We start from the raw sequence: 14807 nt of genomic DNA on the forward strand, positions 1-14807 counted from the left end.
CAGGCAACCTGTCCTGTCCGTCTTTTTGTATCGTGAATTGGAAAGACTGCAAGGGGGAGGGGAGTTGCTTGCGCCCTAAAGGAGGAGTTATTCAGATTCATTGCAGTGGGCGGCGGCTGCAAAACGCACCATTCTTCTTGTTTTTGCTCTGCAAAGCAGCCTTTTCAAGGGTTGGCTTGGGTGACAAAATGTCTTGTGTAGGCGTGGGTTTGTCTCCCTCTCGCTCTCTCTCCCTAAGATGTGTCCGGCATAGGCCAGGGTGCCACTCGAGGCCCAAACCAATTCTGGTTATCGCTTCTCGGCCTTTTGGCTAAGATCAAGTGTAGTATCTGTTCTTATCAGTTTAATATCTGATACGTCCCCTATCTGGGGACCATATATTAAATGGATTTTTAGAACAGGGAGATGGAAAAAGAGCTTGCTCTGTCCACTCCACGCATTGACCTGGTATTGCAGTACCTCCAGGAACGGTGCACCCCTTCTTAACCCAGTTTCCAAAAGCAGAACTCGATTCACCTGATTCATATTAGCCCGATTAGCGAATTGAAATGAATTTTTATCTAACACACTTTTTACTTGCTTTATTCATCCAAATAGCAAACTCATCACCACTCAACTTCACCAACTCTGCTATGTCCCATGCAGTATCTTGTTGTCAGTCTAATCTAGATCATGTGTAATTGAATGGAATAGATCCCTTTTGGACAAAGTGGAGTCAGATGCTGCAGTGACCACAGGTGTGAGAGGATCTACAATTGGCATCTGGTGTTATCTCTCTGCTTCCACTCCAAATAAAGTTACCTGTTGTTACCTGAACGTCAAATACTAAGAATGGGCGGCCTATGAAAGAATTAGTACTTTCATTAAGTATACTAAACCGGCTAATTGGGAATAGACAAACTGTAAAAAGCCCTCTGAGAAAGCCCCTCTCTAACCTTTGTTAGTAAGCTTTTCTGTAGCCTGCCTGTTGATGTATTTTCGGTTTGAACAGTGCACAACATGAAGAGACGGAACACTGGCGGCTTGTCACAATGCCCCCCGATGACATCACAATAGCGCTGCTGCCTAGAAAACAAGCTGCGCAGAAGAAGTTGTTCTTTGGGTGGGAGGGTGGGCTAGTGGAAGGAGGGGGCAATCTCTTTTTTTCCCGGGTGGTAGGGGGATGACAGGAGAAGGGAAGCGGGTGGTGAGAAAGGTACAGAGGGCAGGGTTTGGGGGCTGGGAAGGAAAGGGAAAAGATTAGGGTTTGGGGATGATGAAAGGGCTTTCTACGGGTAAGGATGGCAAAGGGTGGCAGTGACGGAAAGTCAGGCAACCTGTCCTGTCCGTCTTTTTGTATCGTGAATTGGAAAGACTGCAAGGGGGAGGGGAGTTGCTTGCGCCCTAAAGGAGGAGTTATTCAGATTCATTGCAGTGGGCGGCGGCTGCAAAACGCACCATTCTTCTTGTTTTTGCTCTGCAAAGCAGCCTTTTCAAGGGTTGGCTTGGGTGACAAAATGTCTTGTGTAGGCGTGGGTTTGTCTCCCTCTCGCTCTCTCTCCCTAAGATGTGTCCGGCATAGGCCAGGGTGCCACTCGAGGCCCAAACCAATTCTGGTTATCGCTTCTCGGCCTTTTGGCTAAGATCAAGTGTAGTATCTGTTCTTATCAGTTTAATATCTGATACGTCCCCTATCTGGGGACCATATATTAAATGGATTTTTAGAACAGGGAGATGGAAAAAGAGCTTGCTCTGTCCACTCCACGCATTGACCTGGTATTGCAGTACCTCCAGGAACGGTGCACCCCTTCTTAACCCAGTTTCCAAAAGCAGAACTCGATTCACCTGATTCATATTAGCCCGATTAGCGAATTGAAATGAATTTTTATCTAACACACTTTTTACTTGCTTTATTCATCCAAATAGCAAACTCATCACCACTCAACTTCACCAACTCTGCTATGTCCCGTGCAGTATCTTGTTGTCAGTCTAATCTAGATCATGTGTAATTGAATGGAATAGATCCCTTTTGGACAAAGTGGAGTCAGATGCTGCAGTGACCACAGGTGTGAGAGGATCTACAATTGGCATCTGGTGTTATCTCTCTGCTTCCACTCCAAATAAAGTTACCTGTTGTTACCTGAACGTCAAATACTAAGAATGGGCGGCCTATGAAAGAATTAGTACTTTCATTAAGTATACTAAACCGGCTAATTGGGAATAGACAAACTGTAAAAAGCCCTCTGAGAAAGCCCCTCTCTAACCTTTGTTAGTAAGCTTTTCTGTAGCCTGCCTGTTGATGTATTTTCGGTTTGAACAGTGCACAACATGAAGAGACGGAACACTGGCGGCTTGTCACAATGCCCCCCGATGACATCACAATAGCGCTGCTGCCTAGAAAACAAGCTGCGCAGAAGAAGTTGTTCTTTGGGTGGGAGGGTGGGCTAGTGGAAGGAGGGGGCAATCTCTTTTTTTCCCGGGTGGTAGGGGGATGACAGGAGAAGGGAAGCGGGTGGTGAGAAAGGTACAGAGGGCAGGGTTTGGGGGCTGGGAAGGAAAGGGAAAAGATTTGGGTTTGGGGATGATGAAAGGGCTTTCTACGGGTAAGGATGGCAAAGGGTGGCAGTGACGGAAAGTCAGGCAACCTGTCCTGTCCGTCTTTTTGTATCGTGAATTGGAAAGACTGCAAGGGGGAGGGGAGTTGCTTGCGCCCTAAAGGAGGAGTTATTCAGATTCATTGCAGTGGGCGGCGGCTGCAAAACGCACCATTCTTCTTGTTTTTGCTCTGCAAAGCAGCCTTTTCAAGGGTTGGCTTGGGTGACAAAATGTCTTGTGTAGGCGTGGGTTTGTCTCCCTCTCGCTCTCTCTCCCTAAGATGTGTCCGGCATAGGCCAGGGTGCCACTCGAGGCCCAAACCAATTCTGGTTATCGCTTCTCGGCCTTTTGGCTAAGATCAAGTGTAGTATCTGTTCTTATCAGTTTAATATCTGATACGTCCCCTATCTGGGGACCATATATTAAATGGATTTTTAGAACAGGGAGATGGAAAAAGAGCTTGCTCTGTCCACTCCACGCATTGACCTGGTATTGCAGTACCTCCAGGAACGGTGCACCCCTTCTTAACCCAGTTTCCAAAAGCAGAACTCGATTCACCTGATTCATATTAGCCCGATTAGCGAATTGAAATGAATTTTTATCTAACACACTTTTTACTTGCTTTATTCATCCAAATAGCAAACTCATCACCACTCAACTTCACCAACTCTGCTATGTCCCGTGCAGTATCTTGTTGTCAGTCTAATCTAGATCATGTGTAATTGAATGGAATAGATCCCTTTTGGACAAAGTGGAGTCAGATGCTGCAGTGACCACAGGTGTGAGAGGATCTACAATTGGCATCTGGTGTTATCTCTCTGCTTCCACTCCAAATAAAGTTACCTGTTGTTACCTGAACGTCAAATACTAAGAATGGGCGGCCTATGAAAGAATTAGTACTTTCATTAAGTATACTAAACCGGCTAATTGGGAATAGACAAACTGTAAAAAGCCCTCTGAGAAAGCCCCTCTCTAACCTTTGTTAGTAAGCTTTTCTGTAGCCTGCCTGTTGATGTATTTTCGGTTTGAACAGTGCACAACATGAAGAGACGGAACACTGGCGGCTTGTCACAATGCCCCCCGATGACATCACAATAGCGCTGCTGCCTAGAAAACAAGCTGCGCAGAAGAAGTTGTTCTTTGGGTGGGAGGGTGGGCTAGTGGAAGGAGGGGGCAATCTCTTTTTTTCCCGGGTGGTAGGGGGATGACAGGAGAAGGGAAGCGGGTGGTGAGAAAGGTACAGAGGGCAGGGTTTGGGGGCTGGGAAGGAAAGGGAAAAGATTAGGGTTTGGGGATGATGAAAGGGCTTTCTACGGGTAAGGATGGCAAAGGGTGGCAGTGACGGAAAGTCAGGCAACCTGTCCTGTCCGTCTTTTTGTATCGTGAATTGGAAAGACTGCAAGGGGGAGGGGAGTTGCTTGCGCCCTAAAGGAGGAGTTATTCAGATTCATTGCAGTGGGCGGCGGCTGCAAAACGCACCATTCTTCTTGTTTTTGCTCTGCAAAGCAGCCTTTTCAAGGGTTGGCTTGGGTGACAAAATGTCTTGTGTAGGCGTGGGTTTGTCTCCCTCTCGCTCTCTCTCCCTAAGATGTGTCCGGCATAGGCCAGGGTGCCACTCGAGGCCCAAACCAATTCTGGTTATCGCTTCTCGGCCTTTTGGCTAAGATCAAGTGTAGTATCTGTTCTTATCAGTTTAATATCTGATACGTCCCCTATCTGGGGACCATATATTAAATGGATTTTTAGAACAGGGAGATGGAAAAAGAGCTTGCTCTGTCCACTCCACGCTTGACCTGGTATTGCAGTACCTCCAGGAACGGTGCACCCCTTCTTAACCCAGTTTCCAAAAGCAGAACTCGATTCACCTGATTCATATTAGCCCGATTAGCGAATTGAAATGAATTTTTATCTAACACACTTTTTACTTGCTTTATTCATCCAAATAGCAAACTCATCACCACTCAACTTCACCAACTCTGCTATGTCCCGTGCAGTATCTTGTTGTCAGTCTAATCTAGATCATGTGTAATTGAATGGAATAGATCCCTTTTGGACAAAGTGGAGTCAGATGCTGCAGTGACCACAGGTGTGAGAGGATCTACAATTGGCATCTGGTGTTATCTCTCTGCTTCCACTCCAAATAAAGTTACCTGTTGTTACCTGAACGTCAAATACTAAGAATGGGCGGCCTATGAAAGAATTAGTACTTTCATTAAGTATACTAAACCGGCTAATTGGGAATAGACAAACTGTAAAAAGCCCTCTGAGAAAGCCCCTCTCTAACCTTTGTTAGTAAGCTTTTCTGTAGCCTGCCTGTTGATGTATTTTCGGTTTGAACAGTGCACAACATGAAGAGACGGAACACTGGCGGCTTGTCACAATGCCCCCCGATGACATCACAATAGCGCTGCTGCCTAGAAAACAAGCTGCGCAGAAGAAGTTGTTCTTTGGGTGGGAGGGTGGGCTAGTGGAAGGAGGGGGCAATCTCTTTTTTTCCCGGGTGGTAGGGGGATGACAGGAGAAGGGAAGCGGGTGGTGAGAAAGGTACAGAGGGCAGGGTTTGGGGGCTGGGAAGGAAAGGGAAAAGATTAGGGTTTGGGGATGATGAAAGGGCTTTCTACGGGTAAGGATGGCAAAGGGTGGCAGTGACGGAAAGTCAGGCAACCTGTCCTGTCCGTCTTTTTGTATCGTGAATTGGAAAGACTGCAAGGGGGAGGGGAGTTGCTTGCGCCCTAAAGGAGGAGTTATTCAGATTCATTGCAGTGGGCGGCGGCTGCAAAACGCACCATTCTTCTTGTTTTTGCTCTGCAAAGCAGCCTTTTCAAGGGTTGGCTTGGGTGACAAAATGTCTTGTGTAGGCGTGGGTTTGTCTCCCTCTCGCTCTCTCTCCCTAAGATGTGTCCGGCATAGGCCAGGGTGCCACTCGAGGCCCAAACCAATTCTGGTTATCGCTTCTCGGCCTTTTGGCTAAGATCAAGTGTAGTATCTGTTCTTATCAGTTTAATATCTGATACGTCCCCTATCTGGGGACCATATATTAAATGGATTTTTAGAACAGGGAGATGGAAAAAGAGCTTGCTCTGTCCACTCCACGCATTGACCTGGTATTGCAGTACCTCCAGGAACGGTGCACCCCTTCTTAACCCAGTTTCCAAAAGCAGAACTCGATTCACCTGATTCATATTAGCCCGATTAGCGAATTGAAATGAATTTTTATCTAACACACTTTTTACTTGCTTTATTCATCCAAATAGCAAACTCATCACCACTCAACTTCACCAACTCTGCTATGTCCCGTGCAGTATCTTGTTGTCAGTCTAATCTAGATCATGTGTAATTGAATGGAATAGATCCCTTTTGGACAAAGTGGAGTCAGATGCTGCAGTGACCACAGGTGTGAGAGGATCTACAATTGGCATCTGGTGTTATCTCTCTGCTTCCACTCCAAATAAAGTTACCTGTTGTTACCTGAACGTCAAATACTAAGAATGGGCGGCCTATGAAAGAATTAGTACTTTCATTAAGTATACTAAACCGGCTAATTGGGAATAGACAAACTGTAAAAAGCCCTCTGAGAAAGCCCCTCTCTAACCTTTGTTAGTAAGCTTTTCTGTAGCCTGCCTGTTGATGTATTTTCGGTTTGAACAGTGCACAACATGAAGAGACGGAACACTGGCGGCTTGTCACAATGCCCCCCGATGACATCACAATAGCGCTGCTGCCTAGAAAACAAGCTGCGCAGAAGAAGTTGTTCTTTGGGTGGGAGGGTGGGCTAGTGGAAGGAGGGGGCAATCTCTTTTTTTCCCGGGTGGTAGGGGGATGACAGGAGAAGGGAAGCGGGTGGTGAGAAAGGTACAGAGGGCAGGGTTTGGGGGCTGGGAAGGAAAGGGAAAAGATTAGGGTTTGGGGATGATGAAAGGGCTTTCTACGGGTAAGGATGGCAAAGGGTGGCAGTGACGGAAAGTCAGGCAACCTGTCCTGTCCGTCTTTTTGTATCGTGAATTGGAAAGACTGCAAGGGGGAGGGGAGTTTCTTGCGCCCTAAAGGAGGAGTTATTCAGATTCATTGCAGTGGGCGGCGGCTGCAAAACGCACCATTCTTCTTGTTTTTGCTCTGCAAAGCAGCCTTTTCAAGGGTTGGCTTGGGTGACAAAATGTCTTGTGTAGGCGTGGGTTTGTCTCCCTCTCGCTCTCTCTCCCTAAGATGTGTCCGGCATAGGCCAGGGTGCCACTCGAGGCCCAAACCAATTCTGGTTATCGCTTCTCGGCCTTTTGGCTAAGATCAAGTGTAGTATCTGTTCTTATCAGTTTAATATCTGATACGTCCCCTATCTGGGGACCATATATTAAATGGATTTTTAGAACAGGGAGATGGAAAAAGAGCTTGCTCTGTCCACTCCACGCATTGACCTGGTATTGCAGTACCTCCAGGAACGGTGCACCCCTTCTTAACCCAGTTTCCAAAAGCAGAACTCGATTCACCTGATTCATATTAGCCCGATTAGCGAATTGAAATGAATTTTTATCTAACACACTTTTTACTTGCTTTATTCATCCAAATAGCAAACTCATCACCACTCAACTTCACCAACTCTGCTATGTCCCGTGCAGTATCTTGTTGTCAGTCTAATCTAGATCATGTGTAATTGAATGGAATAGATCCCTTTTGGACAAAGTGGAGTCAGATGCTGCAGTGACCACATGTGTGAGAGGATCTACAATTGGCATCTGGTGTTATCTCTCTGCTTCCACTCCAAATAAAGTTACCTGTTGTTACCTGAACGTCAAATACTAAGAATGGGCGGCCTATGAAAGAATTAGTACTTTCATTAAGTATACTAAACCGGCTAATTGGGAATAGACAAACTGTAAAAAGCCCTCTGAGAAAGCCCCTCTCTAACCTTTGTTAGTAAGCTTTTCTGTAGCCTGCCTGTTGATGTATTTTCGGTTTGAACAGTGCACAACATGAAGAGACGGAACACTGGCGGCTTGTCACAATGCCCCCCGATGACATCACAATAGCGCTGCTGCCTAGAAAACAAGCTGCGCAGAAGAAGTTGTTCTTTGGGTGGGAGGGTGGGCTAGTGGAAGGAGGGGGCAATCTCTTTTTTTCCCGGGTGGTAGGGGGATGACAGGAGAAGGGAAGCGGGTGGTGAGAAAGGTACAGAGGGCAGGGTTTGGGGGCTGGGAAGGAAAGGGAAAAGATTAGGGTTTGGGGATGATGAAAGGGCTTTCTACGGGTAAGGATGGCAAAGGGTGGCAGTGACGGAAAGTCAGGCAACCTGTCCTGTCCGTCTTTTTGTATCGTGAATTGGAAAGACTGCAAGGGGGAGGGGAGTTGCTTGCGCCCTAAAGGAGGAGTTATTCAGATTCATTGCAGTGGGCGGCGGCTGCAAAACGCACCATTCTTCTTGTTTTGGCTCTGCAAAGCAGCCTTTTCAAGGGTTGGCTTGGGTGACAAAATGTCTTGTGTAGGCGTGGGTTTGTCTCCCTCTCGCTCTCTCTCCCTAAGATGTGTCCGGCATAGGCCAGGGTGCCACTCGAGGCCCAAACCAATTCTGGTTATCGCTTCTCGGCCTTTTGGCTAAGATCAAGTGTAGTATCTGTTCTTATCAGTTTAATATCTGATACGTCCCCTATCTGGGGACCATATATTAAATGGATTTTTAGAACAGGGAGATGGAAAAAGAGCTTGCTCTGTCCACTCCACGCATTGACCTGGTATTGCAGTACCTCCAGGAACGGTGCACCCCTTCTTAACCCAGTTTCCAAAAGCAGAACTCAATTCACCTGATTCATATTAGCCCGATTTAATGAATTGGAAGAAAGCATACGTCTTCATATGCACCTCAATTTGGCCCATTCACTTTTCACACTTCCTCCTTTTGTTTTTTATCTTTCACACTTTTGACTTTCTTTATTCATCCAAATAGCAAACTCATCACCACTCAACCTGACCAACTCGGCTATGTCCCCGTGCTGCAGTTCTCTGTCTTATCTAGATCATTTGCAATTGAATGGAATAGATCCCTTTTGGACAAAGTGGATTCACCTGCTGCTGCAGTGACCACAGGTGTGATAACATCTAGAATTGGCATCTGGTGCGATCTCTCCGCTTCCACTCCAAAGAAAGTTACCTGTTTATTCCTATCATGCATTGGTTTTTGGGGTTTTCTTTGAGTAATGATGATCTCTTTAGTAGTCTGTTGGCGCCCTCTCCTGGAGGAATAGTTTGCTTGCTCTTGGACATTCTAAAAGAGAGGTCATGATAGACATTGAGCTTCTGAGCTCAATTGGGGACAGTCATGGGTGATGAATGTTTGCAACCTACTGCGAAGCCTCATACCGCAATATAAGGAACGTCAAATACTAAGAAAGGGCGGCCTATGAAAGAATTACTACTTTCAATAAGTACACTTAAACGGCTAATTGGGAATAGAAAAACTGTAAAAAGCCCTCTGAGAAAGCCCCCCTCTAACCTTTGATAGTAAGCTTTTCTGTAGTCTGCCTGTTGATGTATTTTCCGTTTGAACTGTGCACAACATGAAGAGACGGAACACTGGCGGCTTGTCACAATGCCCCCCGATGACATCACAATAGCGCTGCTGCCTAGAAAACAAGCTGCGCAGAAGAAGTTGTTCTTTGGGTGGGAGGGTGGGCTAGTGGAAGGAGGGGGCAATCTCTTTTTTTCCCGGGTGGTAGGGGGATGACAGGAGAAGGGAAGCGGGTGGTGAGAAAGGTACAGAGGGCAGGGTTTGGGGGCTGGGAAGGAAAGGGAAAAGATTAGGGTTTGGGGATGATGAAAGGGCTTTCTACGGGTAAGGATGGCAAAGGGTGGCAGTGACGGAAAGTCAGGCAACCTGTCCTGTCCGTCTTTTTGTATCGTGAATTGGAAAGACTGCAAGGGGGAGGGGAGTTGCTTGCGCCCTAAAGGAGGAGTTATTCAGATTCATTGCAGTGGGCGGCGGCTGCAAAACGCACCATTCTTCTTGTTTTGGCTCTGCAAAGCAGCCTTTTCAAGGGTTGGCTTGGGTGACAAAATGTCTTGTGTAGGCGTGGGTTTGTCTCCCTCTCGCTCTCTCTCCCTAAGATGTGTCCGGCATAGGCCAGGGTGCCACTCGAGGCCCAAACCAATTCTGGTTATCGCTTCTCGGCCTTTTGGCTAAGATCAAGTGTAGTATCTGTTCTTATCAGTTTAATATCTGATACGTCCCCTATCTGGGGACCATATATTAAATGGATTTTTAGAACAGGGAGATGGAAAAAGAGCTTGCTCTGTCCACTCCACGCATTGACCTGGTATTGCAGTACCTCCAGGAACGGTGCACCCCTTCTTAACCCAGTTTCCAAAAGCAGAACTCAATTCACCTGATTCATATTAGCCCGATTTAATGAATTGGAAGAAAGCATACGTCTTCATATGCACCTCAATTTGGCCCATTCACTTTTCACACTTCCTCCTTTTGTTTTTTATCTTTCACACTTTTGACTTTCTTTATTCATCCAAATAGCAAACTCATCACCACTCAACCTGACCAACTCGGCTATGTCCCCGTGCTGCAGTTCTCTGTCTTATCTAGATCATTTGCAATTGAATGGAATAGATCCCTTTTGGACAAAGTGGATTCACCTGCTGCTGCAGTGACCACAGGTGTGATAACATCTAGAATTGGCATCTGGTGCGATCTCTCCGCTTCCACTCCAAAGAAAGTTACCTGTTTATTCCTATCATGCATTGGTTTTTGGGGTTTTCTTTGAGTAATGATGATCTCTTTAGTAGTCTGTTGGCGCCCTCTCCTGGAGGAATAGTTTGCTTGCTCTTGGACATTCTAAAAGAGAGGTCATGATAGACATTGAGCTTCTGAGCTCAATTGGGGACAGTCATGGGTGATGAATGTTTGCAACCTACTGCGAAGCCTCATACCGCAATATAAGGAACGTCAAATACTAAGAAAGGGCGGCCTATGAAAGAATTACTACTTTCAATAAGTACACTTAAACGGCTAATTGGGAATAGAAAAACTGTAAAAAGCCCTCTGAGAAAGCCCCCCTCTAACCTTTGATAGTAAGCTTTTCTGTAGTCTGCCTGTTGATGTATTTTCCGTTTGAACTGTGCACAACATGAAGAGACGGAACACTGGCGGCTTGTCACAATGCCCCCCGATGACATCACAATAGCGCTGCTGCCTAGAAAACAAGCTGCGCAGAAGAAGTTGTTCTTTGGGTGGGAGGGTGGGCTAGTGGAAGGAGGGGGCAATCTCTTTTTTTCCCGGGTGGTAGGGGGATGACAGGAGAAGGGAAGCGGGTGGTGAGAAAGGTACAGAGGGCAGGGTTTGGGGGCTGGGAAGGAAAGGGAAAAGATTAGGGTTTGGGGATGATGAAAGGGCTTTCTACGGGTAAGGATGGCAAAGGGTGGCAGTGACGGAAAGTCAGGCAACCTGTCCTGTCCGTCTTTTTGTATCGTGAATTGGAAAGACTGCAAGGGGGAGGGGAGTTGCTTGCGCCCTAAAGGAGGAGTTATTCAGATTCATTGCAGTGGGCGGCGGCTGCAAAACGCACCATTCTTCTTGTTTTGGCTCTGCAAAGCAGCCTTTTCAAGGGTTGGCTTGGGTGACAAAATGTCTTGTGTAGGCGTGGGTTTGTCTCCCTCTCGCTCTCTCTCCCTAAGATGTGTCCGGCATAGGCCAGGGTGCCACTCGAGGCCCAAACCAATTCTGGTTATCGCTTCTCGGCCTTTTGGCTAAGATCAAGTGTAGTATCTGTTCTTATCAGTTTAATATCTGATACGTCCCCTATCTGGGGACCATATATTAAATGGATTTTTAGAACAGGGAGATGGAAAAAGAGCTTGCTCTGTCCACTCCACGCATTGACCTGGTATTGCAGTACCTCCAGGAACGGTGCACCCCTTCTTAACCCAGTTTCCAAAAGCAGAACTCAATTCACCTGATTCATATTAGCCCGATTTAATGAATTGGAAGAAAGCATACGTCTTCATATGCACCTCAATTTGGCCCATTCACTTTTCACACTTCCTCCTTTTGTTTTTTATCTTTCACACTTTTGACTTTCTTTATTCATCCAAATAGCAAACTCATCACCACTCAACCTGACCAACTCGGCTATGTCCCCGTGCTGCAGTTCTCTGTCTTATCTAGATCATTTGCAATTGAATGGAATAGATCCCTTTTGGACAAAGTGGATTCACCTGCTGCTGCAGTGACCACAGGTGTGATAACATCTAGAATTGGCATCTGGTGCGATCTCTCCGCTTCCACTCCAAAGAAAGTTACCTGTTTATTCCTATCATGCATTGGTTTTTGGGGTTTTCTTTGAGTAATGATGATCTCTTTAGTAGTCTGTTGGCGCCCTCTCCTGGAGGAATAGTTTGCTTGCTCTTGGACATTCTAAAAGAGAGGTCATGATAGACATTGAGCTTCTGAGCTCAATTGGGGACAGTCATGGGTGATGAATGTTTGCAACCTACTGCGAAGCCTCATACCGCAATATAAGGAACGTCAAATACTAAGAAAGGGCGGCCTATGAAAGAATTACTACTTTCAATAAGTACACTTAAACGGCTAATTGGGAATAGAAAAACTGTAAAAAGCCCTCTGAGAAAGCCCCCCTCTAACCTTTGATAGTAAGCTTTTCTGTAGTCTGCCTGTTGATGTATTTTCCGTTTGAACTGTGCACAACATGAAGAGACGGAACACTGGCGGCTTGTCACAATGCCCCCCGATGACATCACAATAGCGCTGCTGCCTAGAAAACAAGCTGCGCAGAAGAAGTTGTTCTTTGGGTGGGAGGGTGGGCTAGTGGAAGGAGGGGGCAATCTCTTTTTTTCCCGGGTGGTAGGGGGATGACAGGAGAAGGGAAGCGGGTGGTGAGAAAGGTACAGAGGGCAGGGTTTGGGGGCTGGGAAGGAAAGGGAAAAGATTAGGGTTTGGGGATGATGAAAGGGCTTTCTACGGGTAAGGATGGCAAAGGGTGGCAGTGACGGAAAGTCAGGCAACCTGTCCTGTCCGTCTTTTTGTATCGTGAATTGGAAAGACTGCAAGGGGGAGGGGAGTTGCTTGCGCCCTAAAGGAGGAGTTATTCAGATTCATTGCAGTGGGCGGCGGCTGCAAAACGCACCATTCTTCTTGTTTTGGCTCTGCAAAGCAGCCTTTTCAAGGGTTGGCTTGGGTGACAAAATGTCTTGTGTAGGCGTGGGTTTGTCTCCCTCTCGCTCTCTCTCCCTAAGATGTGTCCGGCATAGGCCAGGGTGCCACTCGAGGCCCAAACCAATTCTGGTTATCGCTTCTCGGCCTTTTGGCTAAGATCAAGTGTAGTATCTGTTCTTTGGCTAAGATCAAGTGTAGTATCGTTCGAAAAGGTGGTTTAAGGCTCCGGCCACCTTAGTACAATGATGCAATGCACACTGGAAGGTTGCACTTGTTAGTACTTTGGGAGGATAGTATATCCATCTAGAGGAAACCATGGCCCTACCAGGATTGAGGCTATTAGACTGAGTAAGTGTGGGGGTTATGGTGCAATGTGCCCCAGGAATGGACACCCTGGAGGGAGTCTGAACTTGCTAGGTTGGGACCCTGGTAAGCCTCAGACTCTGTCGCACGCCGTGCCTTGCCTATTCATACTTTCCAAGCATATTGCCCTATCCTGGCCTTCTGGCTAAGAAGGGAAATTTTTATAATCCCGGTCGGAGGTCCGGTCAGCTTTGGGCTGAGAAACCAACACCCGGTTGGAGGTCCGGGTCAGCTTTGGCTGAGAAACCAACACCCGGTTGGAGGTCCGGTTAGCCTTGGGCTGAGAAACCAACACCCGGTTGGAGGTCCGGTCAGCCTTGGGCTGAGAAACCAACACCCGGTTGGAGGTCCGGTCAGCCTTGGGCTGAGAAACCAACACCGGTTGACGGTCCGGGCAGTCTCGGCTGCGAAACCAACGACTAGTAGCTCCCTACTCCACTTGGGTAAGATGCCTCGGTGGACGCTGGGAGCAACAACAAGGCTCAACCAGGCTTCGGCTTGGGGGAGCACCGAAGATCCCTGACCCTCGCTGTGGCCTTCTGGCTCGGAGGGACGGGGTTGATTTTTGGGGATCCTCTTCTCACGGAGGGGTCCACACGAATCCTAGCCTTTGCACTGTTTTTGGTGTGACTTCGGTCATGCATTTTTGCGGTGCTTTGGAAAGCTTCATTAAATCAAAAAAATCTGTTCTTATCAGTTTAATATCTGATACGTCCCCTATCTGGGGACCATATATTAAATGGATTTTTAGAACAGGGAGATGGAAAAAGAGCTTGCTCTGTCCACTCCACGCATTGACCTGGTATTGCAGTACCTCCAGGAACGGTGCACCCCTTCTTAACCCAGTTTCCAAAAGCAGAACTCAATTCACCTGATTCATATTAGCCCGATTTAATGAATTGGAAGAAAGCATACGTCTTCATATGCACCTCAATTTGGCCCATTCACTTTTCACACTTCCTCCTTTTGTTTTTTATCTTTCACACTTTTGACTTTCTTTATTCATCCAAATAGCAAACTCATCACCACTCAACCTGACCAACTCGGCTATGTCCCCGTGCTGCAGTTCTCTGTCTTATCTAGATCATTTGCAATTGAATGGAATAGATCCCTTTTGGACAAAGTGGATTCACCTGCTGCTGCAGTGACCACAGGTGTGATAACATCTAGAATTGGCATCTGGTGCGATCTCTCCGCTTCCACTCCAAAGAAAGTTACCTGTTTATTCCTATCATGCATTGGTTTTTGGGGTTTTCTTTGAGTAATGATGATCTCTTTAGTAGTCTGTTGGCGCCCTCTCCTGGAGGAATAGTTTGCTTGCTCTTGGACATTCTAAAAGAGAGGTCATGATAGACATTGAGCTTCTGAGCTCAATTGGGGACAGTCATGGGTGATGAATGTTTGCAACCTACTGCGAAGCCTCATACCGCAATATAAGGAACGTCAAATACTAAGAAAGGGCGGCCTATGAAAGAATTACTACTTTCAATAAGTACACTTAAACGGCTAATTGGGAATAGAAAAACTGTAAAAAGCCCTCTGAGAAAGCCCCCCTCTAACCTTTGATAGTAAGCTTTTCTGTAGTCTGCCTGTTGATGTATTTTCCGTTTGAACTGTGCACAACATGAAGAGACGGAACACTGGCGGCTTGTCACAATGCCCCCCGATGACATCACAATAGCGCTGCTGCCTAGAAAACAAGCTG

At 46.8% G+C, this 14807-nt stretch overlaps 10 non-coding genes and 1 pseudogene across 10 annotated transcripts; all 11 read left to right on the top strand.

Moving 5' to 3' along the window:
- The first annotated feature begins 290 nt into the window (after window positions 1-290).
- Window positions 291-481, top strand: LOC142261196 (U2 spliceosomal RNA). Its single transcript, XR_012728944.1, has one exon. It is a non-coding gene; the product is annotated as a U2 spliceosomal RNA (small nuclear RNA).
- Window positions 482-1598: 1117 nt separating this feature from the next.
- LOC142261197 (U2 spliceosomal RNA) lies at window positions 1599-1789 on the top strand. The gene has a single exon (XR_012728945.1). It is a non-coding gene; the product is annotated as a U2 spliceosomal RNA (small nuclear RNA).
- A 1117-nt stretch (window positions 1790-2906) lies between these two features.
- On the top strand, window positions 2907-3097 carry LOC142261199 (U2 spliceosomal RNA). Its single transcript, XR_012728946.1, has one exon. It is a non-coding gene; the product is annotated as a U2 spliceosomal RNA (small nuclear RNA).
- Window positions 3098-4214: 1117 nt separating this feature from the next.
- Window positions 4215-4404, top strand: LOC142261294 (U2 spliceosomal RNA). Its single transcript, XR_012729032.1, has one exon. It is a non-coding gene; the product is annotated as a U2 spliceosomal RNA (small nuclear RNA).
- Window positions 4405-5521: 1117 nt separating this feature from the next.
- Window positions 5522-5712, top strand: LOC142261200 (U2 spliceosomal RNA). Its single transcript, XR_012728947.1, has one exon. It is a non-coding gene; the product is annotated as a U2 spliceosomal RNA (small nuclear RNA).
- A 1117-nt stretch (window positions 5713-6829) lies between these two features.
- On the top strand, window positions 6830-7020 carry LOC142261201 (U2 spliceosomal RNA). Its single transcript, XR_012728948.1, has one exon. It is a non-coding gene; the product is annotated as a U2 spliceosomal RNA (small nuclear RNA).
- Window positions 7021-8137: 1117 nt separating this feature from the next.
- LOC142261202 (U2 spliceosomal RNA) lies at window positions 8138-8328 on the top strand. Its single transcript, XR_012728949.1, has one exon. It is a non-coding gene; the product is annotated as a U2 spliceosomal RNA (small nuclear RNA).
- Window positions 8329-9715: 1387 nt separating this feature from the next.
- LOC142261203 (U2 spliceosomal RNA) lies at window positions 9716-9906 on the top strand. Its single transcript, XR_012728950.1, has one exon. It is a non-coding gene; the product is annotated as a U2 spliceosomal RNA (small nuclear RNA).
- A 1387-nt stretch (window positions 9907-11293) lies between these two features.
- On the top strand, window positions 11294-11484 carry LOC142261204 (U2 spliceosomal RNA). The gene has a single exon (XR_012728951.1). It is a non-coding gene; the product is annotated as a U2 spliceosomal RNA (small nuclear RNA).
- A 1387-nt stretch (window positions 11485-12871) lies between these two features.
- Window positions 12872-13022, top strand: LOC142261352 (U2 spliceosomal RNA; annotated as a pseudogene).
- Window positions 13023-13740: 718 nt separating this feature from the next.
- LOC142261332 (U2 spliceosomal RNA) lies at window positions 13741-13938 on the top strand. Its single transcript, XR_012729063.1, has one exon. It is a non-coding gene; the product is annotated as a U2 spliceosomal RNA (small nuclear RNA).
- Window positions 13939-14807: the final 869 nt, after the last annotated feature.

The sequence above is a fragment of the Anomaloglossus baeobatrachus genome, unplaced genomic scaffold (assembly GCF_048569485.1).
Source record: "Anomaloglossus baeobatrachus isolate aAnoBae1 unplaced genomic scaffold, aAnoBae1.hap1 Scaffold_213, whole genome shotgun sequence".
Taxonomy (NCBI): Eukaryota; Metazoa; Chordata; class Amphibia; order Anura; family Aromobatidae; genus Anomaloglossus; species Anomaloglossus baeobatrachus.